Source organism: Xenopus laevis, chromosome 3S (assembly GCF_017654675.1).
Source record: "Xenopus laevis strain J_2021 chromosome 3S, Xenopus_laevis_v10.1, whole genome shotgun sequence".
Taxonomy (NCBI): Eukaryota; Metazoa; Chordata; class Amphibia; order Anura; family Pipidae; genus Xenopus; species Xenopus laevis.
The window spans coordinates 109,396,302-109,412,246 of NC_054376.1; the positions used below are offsets into that span (position 1 = coordinate 109,396,302).

The window sequence follows — 15,945 nt, forward strand, 5'->3', positions numbered from 1 at the left end:
AACCTTACGCCAGGCGAAGTTTTACTGAACACTACCTCTTGCGCCAGACTTGCCTACGCCACCTCAGACCAGGTGAAGTGCAATAGAGTAGATAGGGCTTGCTTCAAAAAAAGTTGAAATTTTTTCTAAGTCCCAAAAAACGCTGGCGTCTTACTTTGGCTGATAGGCTGAAAAAGATTGTAAATTTTTTTTGTGGGTACCCTCCTTCCGTCCCTACATTTCCTAACATATGGCACCTAAACTATACAGTGGGCACATGTATAGGGAAAAATAGTCCCATTTGTCTGATAAAAATGTTTTTAAATACTGCTAGAAGGGAATATGAAATACCAAGTTCCTATCACACAAAATAAAGGCATGAAGTGTTTTATTTTTAAGATTCTTTTCGTCCCAGCCCAGTGACAACTGATAGTTCCATTAAGAAATACATTTTTAATCTGAACGGATGGCAAGTTAAGAGAACAGATCTTGGGATAGTTCACATGATACATTTCTGTCTGACTGTTACAAACTGGCAACACAAAATGATCAGCCACCATGTAGGGCTGTCAACTCATACCCTGTTGTGTAGTTAATCTACAGTCAGCGTAAGTGCAATATATCCATATATCTCTGAGGTTTCACTATCCAACCAGAAAACAGGATCAATTCAGTCAGTCCAGGCATGTGTCGGACCATCTCAGGCAAAATGATCATATATATATGATAACAAGGCCCCCCAAGTGTGCCTTATTCTCCCCGAAATGCCTCTTGCCTGCAGTATGACACTTAGGGGCTGATTCACTATGGGTCAAATATCGAGTGTTAATTAACCCTCGATATTTGACTAGGAATTGAAATCCTTCGACTTCGGATATCGAAGTCAAAGGATTTAGCGCAAATGCTACGATCGTACGATCGAAGGATTATTCCTTCGATCGAACGATTAAATCCTTCGAATCGAACGATTCGAAGGATTTAAATCCAACGATCGAAGGAATATCCTTCGATCAAAAAAAGTTAGGCTAGCCTATGGGGACCTTCCCCATAGGCTAACATTGACTTCGGTAGCTTTTAGCTGCCGAAGTAGAGGGTCGAAGTTTTTTTTAAAGAGACTTCGAATGGTCGAATAGTCAAACGATTTTTAGTTCGAATCCTTCGATTCGTAGTCGTAGGTCGAAGTAGCCCATTCGATGGTCGAAGTAGCCCAAAAAATACTTCGAAATTCGTAGTTTTTTACTTCAAATCCTTCACTCGAATTTAGTGAATCGGCCCCTTATAATAGGGGGTAGATGCTAAAGAGGGTATTGTAAAAAAAAAAAAAAATATATCACACTGAGGCAAAAACAATTGTGTCAAGAAAAGAAAAAGGTTAATCTACTAAAATATTTAAATCATAAATTATTTCGAGTGATGTCAAAACAAGACTGCACATACTTGGTGAAGAAATGCACATTATAAAACATGTTGAAACTTTAAGGCATAAAAAACCTTGAAAAAAAACTACAGTGTTGATTTAGTTCTTTCTGTATTGGAACTGCAGATACTAGGACAGAAGGCAGCATCTTAAAAGAGGAGAAACTCAATCCAGCATTAGTCATTGAAGCACGAGTTATAGAAAACATGTTTCTACATAAAAATATGCAAATACTCCTTTTTCTCTACAAAACTAGAAGTCTTGTTGGGAGCTATAACATTGTCGGGTAACCTTGCCAGGATTAAATAATCCATGGGGCTTTATCCTAACAATAGATGCAAGTGTTGAAATGATCCTTTCCACCTGCAGCCATGGGTATAATTATCATGGATGATATTTGAGAATCCCACAAGAGCTGACACTCCCACATAATCTGGATGCCATTGCGAATTTATGCAACAAGGCTTTAAGGTATATGCGACGTGTGGGGGGGGGGATTACAAACTGGTGCACCACTTCTTTCTTTGTTTGTAATATTATTCTTACTGGCTAATGAATGAAGAAATGGTAAAAGGGTTCTATTACTAGTTCTTTTCATGTGAAAAGTTGCTAGGAGCATCCCATAAAGAAAGATGAAAAGATGTGTCCACAACAGCACATAGGTCTGAGTCCACAACAACAGCGCTTAAAGGGATTCTCCCATGATTTTTATTTCTAAATTACTGCATTTCATTCCTGAACCAACAAGTGTATTTTTTTTAGGGATGCACCGAATCCACTTTTTTGGATTCGGCTGAACCCCCGAATGCTTCGTGAAAGATTCGGCCGAATATCGAACAGAATTCGAACCCTAATTTGCATATGCAAATCAGCGAGGGGGAGGGAAAAATAGTGGCGTGCACGAAGTGCGTGGCTAAAAAATTTTTTACTTCCATGTTTTGTGACGAAAAGTCACACGATTTTAATTCAGTTCAGTTCAGCGAGGCTCAAGCATTCAGCAGAATCCTGCTGAAAATGGCCGAATCCTGGCCGAATACCGAACCGAATCCTGGATTCGGTGCATCCCTAATTTTTCTAGTTGTAATATTGGTGTGTAGGCAGCCAACTCAGGTCATTACGCTTGGTCATGTGCTTTCAGAAAGAGCCAGCACTTTAGGATGGAACTGCTTTCTGGCAGGCTGCTGTTTTTCCTACTCAATGTTACTGAATGTGTCTCAGTGGGACCCGGATTTTACTATTGAGTGCTGTTCTTAGTTCTACCAGGGAGCTGTTATCTTGTTTTACAGAGCTGCTATCTGGTTACCTTCCCATTAGGTTCTGGCCACATGGGCATATTTGGGGAGATTAGTAGCCAGGCGACAAATCTCTTCTTCGCAGTGACTAATCTCCCCGATCTGCCTTCCCCTATCTAAAAATGTAAATCGCCTGGGGGCAGGCACACGTAGTGCTTCGTTTTCCGAAGTTGCCTGAAGTTTCCTCGTGAGGCAATTACGGGTGACTTTGGAAAACAAAGCGTTCCATGTGCCTGCCCCCAGTACGGTACAGTAGACAGCGGAAGGCAGATTGGGGAGATTAGTCACTGCGAAGAAGAGGAGATTTGTCGCCTTGCGACTAATCTCCCCGTGTGGCCAGACCCTTGTTCTGTTTTTAGGCTGCAGGGAGGGGTTGAAGTTCATCCGAGCACAAGTCACATGACTGGGGGCAGCTGGGAAACTGACAATATGTCTAGCCCCGTGTCAGATTTCAAAATTAAATATAAAACAATCTGTTTCTTCTTTTGAGAAATAGATTTCAGTGCAGAAGTCTGCTGGAGCAGCACTATTAACTGATGCATTTTGGAAAAAAAAAATTCCCATGACAGTCCCTATAAGTATCAATGTGAATACTAACGATGCCCCATGTACCCAGTTGTGAGTAACAATGCACAATGTATACACTTGTGAATACTCTGTAGCAATCCAAGTGTATCCGGCTGTGACTACTCAGTAGCAATATCCCCAATGTATCCACCATAAACAAAAGCCCCCAATTGTAGACATCTTGGTTCAAAATATCAACATTTCACCTTCCATCTTTCAGAAGCAGCTTTCATGGGTACACTTTACATATCTGTAGCTAAATAACCCAAGGTGGTTTATATAGAATCTACCTGAGCTTTTATAGAGAGTTAGGCATACAATTAACAGTGATTTATACAGTATACGGTTTCCATGACGGTCAGATTGAGGTGTCCAAAAAATAATAATAAAATAGTGCATTCGCTGCATCCCTAGTGTCCAGGGACCATCAGCCCCCCCCCAGGTCACAAGTTGGAAGTTGTCCAGTCACTGAATATACTGTAGCTGCTTCAGCAGGAGGCAACAGATGCAAGCTCTGGGTATCAATGTGAGCACTAACATGGCTTTATACATTAATTATGAAAATGTTTGCAATAACAAAAACCTATGCACATAGGGCCTAAAAATTAGAAAATAATAAATAAATAAACTGCATTTTGTGTAAGCAGATTTCCTTTCCCTGTCCAAAAGAATAAGTAATTATAGTTGGTGAGTAATTCAAGACTGTCTATCAATCAAAAATCTAAATTATCAGAATGAAAAATATGCCAAATCCCTGCATACAGTTTTCATTGTTACAATATTCTTTTTTTCCACAAATATACACTTTAATGTTTATTTTAAATCTTGGCAAAGATCCCAACTTTCATATGCAAACTAGGGATGCACCGAATCCACTATTTTGGATTCGGCCGAACCCCCGAATCCTTTGCTAAAGATTCGACCGAATACCGAACCGAATCCTAATTTGCATATGCAAATTAGGGGTGGGAAGGGGAAAACATTTTTTATTTCCTTGTTTTGTGACAAAAAGTCACGCGATTTCCCTCCCCACCCCTAATTTGCATATGCAAATTACTATTCGGTTCGGCCAGACAGAAGGATTCAGACGAATCCGAATCCTGCTGAAAATGGCCGAATCCTGACCAAATACTGAACCGAATCCTGGATTCGGTGCATCCCTAATGCAAACACATTGCAAGATGGTCTGGGATAGTGCCTTTCTATAAGTCCGAACAATAGCTGAATACAAAATAGCTCTGCCCTCATTACAAAGGTATCCAGCAATGGAATTTAGCTGGGAAGATTTTATAGAGGAGGCCGTGGCCCTATAAATCTCTCAGTGGTTTGAACTATGCCTGGACTGGTCATTAACGCTGAACTCTTTAGGGCAAAAGAACAGGCGCATTATTCCAGATTCTGGAATTCCTAATCAGAGCATCAGAATGTAGGAGCTTTGCCGTACCACACGGGCAGTTGCCAGGCAAGCATGCCAAAGAAGGGTGGGGATGAAATCCGATGACCGGCTATAAAAATTAAGTTTTATTTTCTTCAGCACAAAGCGGCTGTGCGGCACGAGGGAGGGGGACATACCAACGTCTGCCTTACATACCACAGAGCACAATGTAAGCTTTCCTACTGCATTGAGAAAAAAAGGGATAAAAGTTAACAACTGTTAAAGGAAAACTATATGTATGTCTCTATAAAAAATGCATAAACAGCTCATATGTAAAACCCTGCTTCGTGTAAATAAACCATTTACATAATAATATACTTTTTTAGTAGTATGTGCCATTGGGTAATCCTTAATAGAAAACCACCATTTTAAAAAATAAGGGCCGCCCCCTGGGATCGTAGAATTCACGGTGCACACAAACAAACCAAACATGTTAGGTCACATCAGCCAATTAAAAGACAGAGTTCTGTCTTTTGCTCCCACACTTCTTCCTGTTACAGTTAGAGTTGTAGTATTTCCTGATCTCTGAAGCAGTACAGGGACCATCACAAAATGGTGGTTCAAGGCAAAAGATGTAAAAGGGCAAGATTTACTTAAATATACAGTATATGCCATCTGTTGCTAAGGTATTTATTTTGGGGGTAAAGTTTTCCAAAGATGGTCATATATGATATTTTTAATTTTTTTTTCAATTTGACCAAATTCCCTTAATTTTCCCATGATGCCTATAAAGTTGGAAAATTGTGTAGTAATACCAGGCTCTCAGTGTCGTGAAAGAACGCTTCGGTAACCTCCAATACAGGTAATTATAATAGATACAACCGGCACATGGGTCAAAATCAAGCATGGAATCAAGCATTTGCAAATAAACGCAGCAAGGGCTTGTCCCTGCTTGATTTGGACCCGTGTGCCGGTTGTATCTATTATACTTGCCTATAAGGTTGACACAGGTCTGCAGATGGCATTCAGTCAGCATCCGAAATGTACTATAAACCCTTCTAGTTTGGTCCTAGCTCAGTTTCTATGGAAAAAATGGCTTCAAGTAGAGGCCAATTTATCAAAGGCCAAATTTTGAATTCATGTGAATTTTTTAAATTCCAATATACTCACAATTCGAATGGGAGGTTATTTAAGAAAAATTTGAATGTCTAATGTTCGATGGTTCCGACCCAAAGTTCTAATCTTATTCGATTCGTACAAATCGAGTTTTTCTCCCCCCCCAAAAAAAGTTGAATGTCAGGAAGGCTATTAACATCTCCAAATGGCTCAACGGACCTCTGCCACTGACTTGTGAATGAAATTGGTGGCGAATATTCAATTTAGTAAGGTTTCCATGATCGAAGTGTGATAAATCTCACATTAGAATTTACATTCGAATAGGGGAATCTGCCCGTGTGGCCAGACCATTGTTCTGTTTTTAGGCTGCAGGGAGGGGTTGATATCACTCCAACCTGCAGTACAGCATTAAAGAGTGGTTGAAGTTCATCCGAGCACAAGTCACATGACTGGGGGCAGCTGGGAAACGGACAATATGTCTAGCCCCGTGTTAGATTTCAAAATTAAATATAAAACAATCTGTTTCTTCTTTTGAGAAACAGATTTCAGTGCAGAAGCCTGCTGGAGCAGGACTATTAACTGATGCATTTTGGGGAAAAAAATTCCCATGACAGTCCCTATAAGTATTAATGTGAATACTCAATTTAGCGAATATTCAATTTAGTACGGTTTCCATGGTCGAAGTGTGATAAATCTCACATTAGAATTTACATTCGAATACGGGGATTAAATTCAAATGTGTAAATTTTGAAACACGAAAATTCAAATTACTATTCGACCCTTGATAAAATCGGCCCCGTAATGTGAAACTTTAAACTACTGAATAACTGTGCCACTATGATACTATTAGTGCCGCTGAGGCATTAAGCAATTGTATAAAAGCTTCGCTAAGCAAAGTACCAGACTGAGGGGTGAATCTCCTCAAAGACACTTTACACCATGTACTCTATTTCAGCACTTGGGAAAAAAAAGATCAATAGAACGTGTCAGCGGAGCTCAGAATTTCTTTAGTGGTGGCTTTATCTGGATCAAAAGCCTTTCAATAAAATAAATTGGCTAAAAAATAATTAACAGGCTGCTTGTTTGCCTCTTTATTATTAGCCTTGTAATAGATTGTTGAGAAGATGAGAGGAGCGCATCATTTTGAAGGGAGCAGACTAATTACCGTCACCATGGAGATTAACAGCAGAGTGAAGATGCCCATTTTGTTTTATCATCACAAAAGATTTCATTATCCTCACTTCCCATGCCATGTGATGGCATATGTGTCATTGTGCCAATATCTTATGCAGGCAGTGAGAAATATCTCATATTTTCCTCTAGGCGTATTCTTTTATTGGCAAAACCAGTGGCGTAACTATAAAGCAGTGATCCCCAACCAGTAGCTTGTGAGCAACGTGTTGCTCCCTAACCCCTTGGATGTTGTTCGCAATGGCCTCAGAGCAGGTGCTTTTTTTTTTTTGAATTCCAGGCTTGGAGGCAAGTTTTGGTTGAATAAAAACCAGGTGTCCTACCAAATAGAGGCTCCTGTAGGCTACCAGTCCACATAGGGACTACCAATAGTCAATCACTTAATATCAATAGTCAAACCATTATTTGGCACTACCCAGGAAAATTTTTCATGCTTGTGTTGTTACCCAACTCTTATTACTAGGGATGCACCAAATCCAGGATTCGGTTTGGGATTCGGCCTTTTTCAGGAGGATTTGGATTCACCCGAATCCTTCTGCCCAGCTGAACAGAATCCAAACCCTAATTTGCATATGCAAATTCAGGGTGGGGAGGGAAATTGAGTGACTTTTGTGTCACAAAACAAGGAAGTAAAATGTTTTCCCCCCTTTTCGTCTCCCTTTGCATATGCAAATTAGGATCCGTATTCGGTTCGGTATTCGGCCGAATCTTTCACAAATGATTCAGGGGTTCAGACAAATCCTAAATAGTGGATTTGGTGCATCCCTACTTATTACATCTGAATGTTGCTCACTGGTGGACAAAGTTTGGGGACCCCTGCTATAGAGGAAGACGGACGTGCCGGCCGGCACTCTTGACAGGGGCTAAACTAAACCAAATTCCTGATGTCGTACACAATGGTCCATACACAGGTAGAGGGACAATAAATATAACTTGAAGGACCTTCAGATATCCAGTTGGAAACCCCTATTCCAAAGCTTCCATCATTATAAAATTAGACCAGATATGAAAGCATTAGAAAGCCATAACACCTACACAACTGAAAATCCTGGGATAGCCAACAATCAATTCTGAGCAAGGACCATGAAAACATGGATGTACAGTATAGTTATTTTCAGTTAAAACAGGCGATTGCTGCTACAAATTCATTTGTAGTTACTTGCCCTGTATTATTTAAATGTTATACGATCACAACATGAATTAAAAACTATTAGCATATAGAGGTATGGGACTTGTTATCCAGAATGCTGGGGACCTGGGGTATTCTGGAAAACATGTTTTCCATAATTTGGATAGTCATACCTTAAGTCTACTAGAAATTCATGTAAACATTAAATAATGTAATAAGGTTTTATATAATATATTATATATATATATATATATAAATAAAGAATTAATTAATTATACTTAGTTATATCTTATACACACACACACAGAGATATGGGACCTGTTGTCCAGAATGCTTAGGATCCGGGGTTTTCTGAATAAAGGATCTTTCTGTAATTTGGATCTTCATACCTAAAGTCTACTAGAAAATCATGCAAAAATTAAATAAACCCAATAGGCTGGTTTTTCTTCCACTAAGGATTAATTGTATCTTAGTTGGGATCAAGTACAAGCTACTGTTTTATTATTAAAAAGAAAAATAATTTTTTTTAAAAATTTGGATTATTCGGATAAAATGGAGTCTATGAGTTTCTTAATTAGGCACTTTCTGCATAATGGCTTTCCGGATAACAGATCCTATACATATTTATATATATTAGTTAGAAGCAGATTTCTCTGTTCATGTAAAAAAACACAAGGCTGCACAACGTCAGGTGCTTCTATACAGGTCAAGGCACTCGGAAATATCTTCAGAGCTTTCCCTTTGTGCAAATATACATTAGTATTTATTGCTTACCTTTCCTAGGACTTTCTCCATATGCAACAACGCAAGAACAACTCTGCTGGTGAACCGTTCTTCATGGTCTACAATAATTCTCAATAGGGTGCAAGTCAAACAACTGTCTTCAGACACAGCACCCAAACAGAAGCATTATAGTAGCATGAGCACATCAGACTAAAAATAATATGAAAAAAAAATAAAACCGCAGAGCTACCAGAAAGGAACAATGTCTCGTCTGGGGTGTCATCACATATCAAAATACAGAAGGGAAGAAAGTGAAGCAATTACTAAAAAGAACATACCCCGCTGCTCCAGGTAATCCATTTTCTAGTTCCACCTGTATCTGCTGTCTGTGACTCACGTGAGAAGCAGTCACTAAGAAACAACCTAAAAAAATTACTCTCTTAGGCGCTTGCTTAATAAAAGGAGAAGCAAAGTGCATCATTGAGTTACTTCAACAGGAAACACGTCTTATTACGAGGTCTTGTATTGTATTTATAACAATATTTGTAGAATTCAATCATTTTAGCACAGGTGTTCGTACTTTACAGATATTTAAGTGCAACTCTTCTGGTGTCTGGCTGTTAAAGAGACTGTCATACTGGCGGAGATGGGATCTGAATGTTTTCAGTAAATTATTTACTAAATACAATGAGGAGGCTTGAGGTTTTTGTGCATGACTTAGCAAGCATGTCAACCGTTGCACGGAGACACAATTAGCAAATGTATTCGCACACTGTATAACTGTTGTAACAAAAAGTTGGAGAATGCTGCTAAGATCCCTCTACTGTGGCTCGAAACATCACACTCGTCCATCTGTCTATGAAAGGGGCTGCTACAATACTGGGCTCGACCATTTCAGAATGCACACAATTCAGTTAAGAGCGCTGTTCCACTAACTCTGAATGGGCTGCTTTTTTCTATTTTTTTTTACCCCGATAATCGACTGCCCAGGTGAGTTTCACTACGTCAAATGTCAAACAACATTTACACAAGTCTATGTGAGCACTAAATCGGTAAGGTCCTTTTGTGAGGCGGGGTCCGTCATTATATTACAACTGCCTGAACTGCTAAACAGATCTTGGCATCGGAAGACTATAATTCAGTATAATTTAGACCAGCTCTCAGGGCTAGTTTTATTTTGCACAGTTTTTGAACAGTTTGTTCTGTTGTAGACATTAACCTACACTATAATAAAGGTATAGATTGGTGGAAGGAGAGGGTCATTCCTCCCCATACAAAGCACTGGTAAGGTCTATCTAGAACAGTGATCCCCAACCAGTAGCTCATGAGCAACATGTTGCTCTCCAGCCCCTTGGATGTTGCTCCCAGTGGCCTCAAAGCAGGTACTAATTATTGAGTTCCTAGCTTGGAGGCAAGTTTTGGTTGTATAAAAACCAGATGTACTGCCAAACAGAGTCTCAATGTAGGGTGACAATCCACATAGGGGCTACTAAATGGCCAATCACACCACTTATTTGGCACCCCAAGAACATTTTTCATGCTAGTGTTGCTCCCCAACTCCTTTTACTTCTGAATGTTGCTCACGGGTTCAAAAGGTTGGGGATCCCTGATCTAGAAGATGCCGTAGAGTTTGGTCTCCAGGGCTCAAACTGGATATTATTGAATTAGAGTCAATAGAAGGGCAACTAAGCTGGCAAAGGGTATAGGAAATATGTAAGGAAGAAAGGTTGGCCAAGTTGGGGTTGTTTATGCTAGAGCAAAAGCACATAAGGAAAGATATGATAAACTTTGTATAAATATATAAATGAACCATACAATAAACTCTCCGATGCTTTATTCACCAGTGGGTTCTTCTAGCAGGCACAATGTCATCCATGGAGATGAAAGAAGGTTCCATCATCATATTCAAAAAAGGTTATTATTTACAGCGAGAGGTGTGAAATTGTGAAACCTTCTTACTGAATTGGTTGTACTGGCAGATACATTAGATCGTTTTTAAGGGGTTGGATGGCTTTTTAGCAAGTGAGGGAATACAAGGATATGGAAGATAGCTCATAGTACAAGTTGATCCAGGGACTAGTTTGATGTCCATCCTCAGGTAGGACGGAATTTTTCCCCCGCTTAAGCAAATTGGAGAGGCTTCAAATGGTTTTTTTTTGTCTTCCTCCGGATCAGCTGGCAGTTAGGCAGGTTAAATGGACTTAAAAAGGTTGAACTTGATGGCCGTGTGTCTTTTTTTTAAGCTAATTTACTATGTATGTTATATTAGAGAGCTTTAAGAAAAAGCTCGATGTCCTTTCAACAAGTGAGAAAATACAGGGTTAAAGAAATTAGCTTTTAGAGCAAAATTGACCCTGGACTGTACCAACTTCCATCTGGGGGTCAGGAAGGACACCCTCCTCCTCAGGCAAATTGGAGAGGCTTCAGATGGGATCTTTAACCTTCCTCTGAAACAGTGATTCCCAACCAGTGGCTCACGAGCAACATGTTGCTCAACAAACCCTTGGAGGTTTTTCGCAGAGGCCTCAAGGTAGGTACTTCTTTTTGAATTCCTGGTTTGGAGGCAAGCTTTGGTTTCATAAAACATAGTGTTATGCAAAACAGAGCTTGCTGTAGGCTGCCAGTCCACATAGGTGCTACCAAATAGCCAATTACAACGCCCCAAAATTTTATGCATGCTTATGATGCTCTCCAACTTATTTTTACATTTGAATGTGGCTCATTGGTAAACAATGTCGGGGGCCCCTGCTCTGGATCAACTAGCAGTTTGGCAGGTTTTATTGAAAACCAAAGGTTGACCATGATGTTGACCAAGAGTCTATTTTTCAACCAAAATTACAGTGTTACTACAATGTACACTACCCCTACATGGGCCTAGGTGTTCTTACATCAAGGCTGCAGCTACAAATGCCAGCCTATCTTGTACAATTTGCCAGTGCACGACATGTCTAACATCCTTCTCAACTCATTGGTATTTCAACGCAGTTCTGATGATGGGACTCCCATCGCAGAGCTACCTGCCATCTTCAGACAGCAGAATAAATGGGACACAAAGTTTTTATCCAGCTGGTTGCATCGAACTGAAACGGCTGTCCAATTTTGATGCAACTTCATAGATTTGGATGCTATTCATAATGCAACTTGCCCAATGTAAAATTTCAAAACCTGCAGTAGGATTATCTGTGGAGCATGAGTCAAAGAAACAGCCATAGCGTTGTAAGACACATATGTCAGACACATATGCTGCAAAATGAGTAGGGATGCACCAAATCCAGGATTTGGTTCGGGATTCGGCCTTTTTCAGCAGGATTCAGCCGAATCCTTCTTGCCCGGCCGAACCGAATTTGCATATGCAAATTAGGGGTGGGGAGGGAAATCGCGTGACTTTATGTCAAAACAAGGAAGTAAAAAAAAATTCCACTTCCCACCCCTAATTTACATATGCAAATTAGGATCCGTTATGGTATTCGCCGAATCTTTCGCAAAGGATTCCGTGCATTCCTAAAAATTAGGTCAGTTTGGGCTAGTAACAATCAAAGAGGCTCTGCCCATACCTGATTAGTATCGCAGAGCCAAATGGGTCACATGATTTGTGCTACATGAACATCAGTGAAACGGACGCCCATTTGGAAGGGTAGGTGCGTGTACCTTCAAAATGTACCCTAGATAGCCGCCTATTCTAGCCCTCACCCATTTACTGCCTACAAATGATATAATTTATTCATACAGTGCCTGCAAGGTACAACAATTCATAACAGAAGGTCTTACAATAATTAACAAACAAGGGCTAACAAATAAAGATACCATGAGGGGGCTGCACACAAGAGCTTACAATCTAAATTAATGTGCAAGGGCAAGTGTATGCAAGGTAATAACGCCAGCATCGGTTTTTACCCTCTCATCATTTTTATCTTTATTTAAACAGCATTTTTGTAGGCTGGAATTATTACTGTAATTATCCGACAGTGATAAAAAACATTTAACTATATATATATAGTGAATAAAGTACCCCCTCTTGTAAATTATAAGGATATTATAAGTTATCGAGGAGTTTCATGACCATATAAAAACACAAGGCCATGGAACTCCTAAATAACTTCTAATATCCTCATATTTTGCAACTAGGGGTACTTTATTTATTATAATACACACGTTTTAGTGAGTCATGTGACAGAAATGACATCAGAACTCACCGTTTATAAGGATATAATTTATAAGATATTCATGGCTTTTGTATATATATATATATATATATATATATATATATATATATATATATATATATATATATATATATATATATATATATATATATATATATTCCTGTCCTTAAAAGGGGTAACAGCAGCTGGTGAGGATAGTTTCTCCTGCTGTCCCAAGGCCAGGTCCCATGGAGTCTGCTAGTTTCTTGCGGTTATTTAATACAGAATCAATGGCTATAGCAATTAAAGATTATTTGGTGAGGGGAATCATTTCTTAATTGTAATCTGCACAGAACATGCTGGTAAAGTGGAGCAGCCTACGTACAACAGCTGCTCCCAGGCAAACACGTCATCCATTTGTGCCTAATAATACAGTGCAACGTGATTGTGAGCAGGGTTGATATACACAAGATAATCTTAGCGACAACTTGAACTGTACCTGCATCTCTGTAGTCGCTCAGCTGCGGCTGTAGAAAGTGCTGCAGGTCTGTCAGAAGATGAAAGGAATCGCTGTCGCACAGCAAACACACAATCCAACCGCTCTCATTTCCCCCTCAGGCAACGACTACTCTCTCGCTATAGGTAAGCGGAATGCCTTGGGCACTGTATCCAATCACAGGCCGGGGGCGGGGTTATCAGCCTGAGAGAACCTGAAACTCTGACGTAACACGGGAAACCTGAGCCAAACATCCTAAGGAAGCAGCAGCCATGTGCTCTCTGGGCTTTGTTTTATCATTTCCTTTTTGCAAGAAAAAAGAAATGGAGGAATTTCACACAGAAAACATATTTGATTGTTTTTTTTTGCTGAGAAGTTTGTTTTTGTAAGAAAGTTCCTAAACCTGACTGTTTTGCCAACATGACTGTCCTATCTCATACCTCCCAACATTTTGGAAGTAAAAAGAGGGACAAAATTTTTTTTTCCGCATGTAGCGCAGCAATTTTTTGACCACACCCCTTTCTGTGGCCACACCCCCTAATTACCATGTTTGTTTTACAAAATTTGGCAGGTTATGAAAATTTGAAAATATTTCTCCTTATCTAAACTGTGTTTTTGTGTCTCAAAATTGTTACAAAGTTTTCTGGCTGTTCAGTGCAGAGAAAAGAGGGACTTTCTAGTACAAATGAGGGACAGCGGGTTGAGCTGTCAAAAGAGGGACTGTCCCTCTGAAAAAGGGACAGTTGGGAGCTATGCTATCTCAGCCTCCACACAATAATGGAGTGCTCTAACCTTGCGTGATTAGTCCCTTAGGACCAGGTGCTCGAACAGTGTTAAATCCACCCTGCCACGGGTCACAAATTCAATGTAATAGTCCAATACACTGCAGCACACTGTAGAATAAATGATTGTTTAAATAAGTGGCTCATAGTTTTTGAGCAGACAACTAAATGGCAACGTTTCGGGCCTTGCAGGACCCTTTATCAAGCCTGTGAAACAAACTGCTGTTCTGTGTTAAATAGTGTAAAGCTGGCCATTTTCGCTTGAAAATTGGACAAATCCTATGTCCCAATATTACTCCAATCCTTTTTGTTTTGAAATTGAATAGTTCTTGTCATCGATTTGTCATACTTTTCTTTGAGTACATTTTGATTTGTGTTTTTGATTTGTTCACATTGACACTTTTTTTTTTTGGACACTATCAGGAATCCAAAAGGCACTATGTGAATGGACAAATCGATGACAAGAACTATTCAATTTCAAAACAAAAAAGGATTGGAGTAATATTGGGACATAGGATTTGTCCAATTTTCAAGCAAAATGGTTTGAAGTGGAATCGGGACATTTATAACATGAATATAACTTATTAATGGACACAGCTGTTTGTTCAACACTCCCTAATTTTCCCCACCCACAAATTTTCCCCATCCACATCTTACACTATTTAACACAGAATAGCAGTTTGTTTCACAGGCTTGATAAAGGGTCCTGCGAGGCCCAAAACGTTGCCATTTAGTTGTCTGCTCAAAAGCTATGAGCCAATAAATTCACTTATTTAAAAAATCATTTACTCTACAGTGTGCTGCAGTGTATTGGACTATTACATCTCAGCCTGTCAGTTAAAAGGCACCTTGTTGGGGATAACAGTAGTTTTTTTAAAACAAAAAAATGGCCTCCCGGTGCAAGCAGCCATGTTGTGTTACAAACATGCACATAACGCATATGTGACGACATGCGCAGGCGCATAATGAGCAATTCGGAGCAGCTTTTGATTAGTCTCAGACGACTTTGGAATACGAAGCGCCGCGTGTGCCATACCGCGGGCGATTTTTCATTTTAGCCGGCGCAAGACAGGCATTCTGGGAGATTGGTTGCTGCAAAGACAAGGCGATTAGTCAGCAGGCGATTAAATCTCCCCGAATCGCCCAGTGTGACCCTACCCTAACAGGCAGCTGTTATAATTGATACCATAGTTGCTAATACTCCAGAGATACTGCTGAGAAATGTATCAACTAAATGTTGCAAAAATGTAACAGTTTAGAGTCTGCCCCTGAATTGCTGAGCCGTCAGACTGAAACACCAGAGACAGGGACTTTATACTTTACACTTAAATTTTGGAAACAGTAAAAAAAAAAAAAAAGGAAAGTAATTGAAAAAAGTCTTTATTTGAACAATCTAAAAACAACTAAACTAAAAAAGTGTTTTGAAGGTGAACAGCCCCTTTAATATAGTTTATAGATATGATTCAAACAGCAGCATCTGAACTCTACTAGAGAGAGATTTTAGAGCCTCTAGAGAAAGCAAACCAATCCTGTGCCCCATATTAATGTGGGCTCACCTATAATCAGTAGCCTGGTTTGGTTCCCATAATGTGTAGACTGACACATAGAAGTACAACTTTATAAAAGGTCTGTTGTTAACAGTAAGGAAAGTTTTTATTATTTCAGTATTTAGGATCCCTTGGTACAGTGTGTGTTTGTGTAATAGGAATATATAGTCTGCACTATATTTAGCATTT

The 15,945-nt window shown here is 39.6% G+C and overlaps 1 protein-coding gene across 5 annotated transcripts in view; it reads right to left on the reverse strand.

The window, feature by feature from the left end:
- Positions 1 to 13,601, reverse strand: part of LOC108713268 (protein Shroom1-like) — a 55,457-nt gene extending 41,856 nt beyond the window's left edge. For 2 of the 5 annotated variants that reach the window (XM_041588732.1, XM_041588734.1), the window contains exon 1: positions 13,431 to 13,601. The gene's annotated coding sequence lies outside the window, so the exon portion shown is untranslated. Of the gene's footprint in view, positions 1 to 8,840; positions 9,052 to 9,127; positions 9,213 to 13,430 lie in introns of those variants that run through there. The other 3 variants (XM_041588733.1, XM_041588736.1, XM_041588735.1) reach the window with 3 other exon arrangements.
- Between the last annotated feature and the right edge of the window lie 2,344 nt (positions 13,602 to 15,945).